Source organism: Gracilinanus agilis, unplaced genomic scaffold (genome assembly GCF_016433145.1).
Source record: "Gracilinanus agilis isolate LMUSP501 unplaced genomic scaffold, AgileGrace unplaced_scaffold10914, whole genome shotgun sequence".
In the NCBI taxonomy this organism is placed as follows: domain Eukaryota; kingdom Metazoa; phylum Chordata; class Mammalia; order Didelphimorphia; family Didelphidae; genus Gracilinanus; species Gracilinanus agilis.
The window spans coordinates 1-2,169 of record NW_025341271.1 but is presented as its reverse complement, the minus strand read 5'-3'; the positions used below and the strand labels follow the sequence as shown (position 1 = coordinate 2,169).

Genomic DNA, 2,169 nt, shown 5'->3' with positions numbered 1-2,169 from the left:
TCCTGTCCTCTCCTCTCCTCTCCTCTCCTGTCCTGTCCTCTCCTCTCCTCTCCTTTCCTCTCTTCTCCTCTCCTCTCTTCTTCTTTCTTCTCCTCTTCTCTCCTCTCCTGTTCTTTCCTCTTTCCTCTTCTCTTCTCTTTGTTTCTATATATTTATAGATTATATGTAACACACATACATATGTCAAGGATAAATTGATCTATAGGGGCCATTCTAGGAAGCATGGGCCTGGAAGTTTTCAAGGGAGATCTGAGCACCTGCTTCCTGGAATGACTCCAGAAGTCCAATTCAAACCCCATTACTCCCTTCTCCTGGTTAAATATTTGTCATTCTCTACAAATCACCTGGGAATGTATTTTGTACATTTTCCCATATTCCAAATTCTGGAGAGTTCTATGGGGTGTTGGGGAGGCTCAAGCATTGTCCTTTCTAGTTTTTTTCCACAGTGCGTTGCACTAAAGTCTTAAACATAACATATGATATAGTTCTTATTGGATCCTCTAAATCCCATTCCATTCAGCACAGTCCTTTTATACACAGTTCACAAAAATTTTAGAGAGTTTAGAGAGTCTTTAGAGAGTTCCTAGGCCTGCTGTTGCTGGTTTATCTGGAGATCACAATTTCTCCCAAACACAGTTATGTAAATTTAACAAACTAGCAAGCTTTTTTTTTTTTTTTTTGCAAAATGCAGCAAACATTTTAATTTTTATATGAGAAAAGGAAGTGTTCAAAAAGGTACATATGCCTTACAAGTTATTGTAATTATTTATGTGAGAAAATTTCTGAAGGTAAAACATGTTTAAATTTAATGAACAGTAGAAATTTGTCAGTGTGTATTTAAAATCATGACAAAAAATCTTTTCTCTTATCCTTAGTTGTCCATGGAAAATTATTATGATGTTATATATTTAGGACAAGGTGTCAATACAGCATAATCCCATGGTATTTGGGTATTCTTCTGGAGATTAAAACTGTTTTTCTTGGGATAAATGCAGCAGTAAAACACAAATCAGTTGATAAAAAAACAACAACCCATTTCTGCCATAACTCTAATAGTTTTCTGGGTACTTCAACTGATAGTAAGTAGTCTTGCTATTCTCAGTTCTCTTAAGGTTTTTACATCACTGCACTGTTGCCTTAAATGTCTTGTAAAATTTGTCCTCTGTTAAGCCAATTTAATGACTACAGCTCACTTGAAAGAATTTTTTTCTTCTATTTGAAATACTGCTTTATTCTTTTTTTAAAAATTGATCAAGACCTATTTCCATATTATTAATATTTGCAATAGAGTGATCATTTAGAGCAGTGATTCCCAAAGTGGGTGCTACCGCCCCCTGGTGGGTGCTGCAGAGATCCAGGAAGGTGGTGATGGCCACAGGTGCATTTATCTTTCCTATTAATTGCTATTAAAATAAAAAAAAAATAATTTCCAGGGGGCTAAGTAATATTTTTTCTGGAAAGAGGGCAGTAGGCCAAAAAAGTTTGGGAACCACTGATTTAGAGTCTACATTCCCAATCACATTCCCATCAAACCATGTGATCTTCTGTGTTTCTACTTCTACAGTTCTCACTTGAAAGAATTTAGCTGGTTGGTCTGTTTATCTAGTGCAGCATGCTGGACATCGCCCCCCCCATTTTGAGGGGGCTTTTTGACTTGATTAATTGAATCATGAATAATATTATTCAATATACATTGTATCGGTAGCTCTTTACATCAGCTACATCTATGTTTAATTCCTTAGAAATAAAAGGAATATGTATTCTTGTGTAAGACAATTAATTGTATAAGCTTGCATTTTGATGTTTTGCAAAAGCTTTTTGATGTGCTCCCTTATGATGGGATTGCCCCTGACATTGCTGTGATTTGTTTTCAGAATCTTCTCAAAGTTGGTGATGCTATTATTCTGACAGGCATTTAACTAAATTCATCATTGCTAGAATCTCTGGATCATTTTTCTACAGCTTTATTTCCTGAGAATCAAATGGATTTATTCCCGACCTCATTAGCATGTTTGCTAAGATCAAATATTTAAAGCAAGTGCTTCATCTGGGATTCCCTGACTCATTCTAATTCTTGAAAGGTTCAAAAACAATCTCTGTAAGCCTTCTCACATTCATTTTCTCTCTCTCTCTCTCTCTCTCTCTCTCTCTCTCTCTCTCTCTCTCTCT

General features: G+C 35.9%; 1 pseudogene; it reads right to left on the bottom strand.

The window, feature by feature from the left end:
- Window positions 1-1,567: 1,567 nt before the first annotated feature.
- Window positions 1,568-2,118, bottom strand: LOC123253944 (annotated as a pseudogene).
- Window positions 2,119-2,169: the final 51 nt, after the last annotated feature.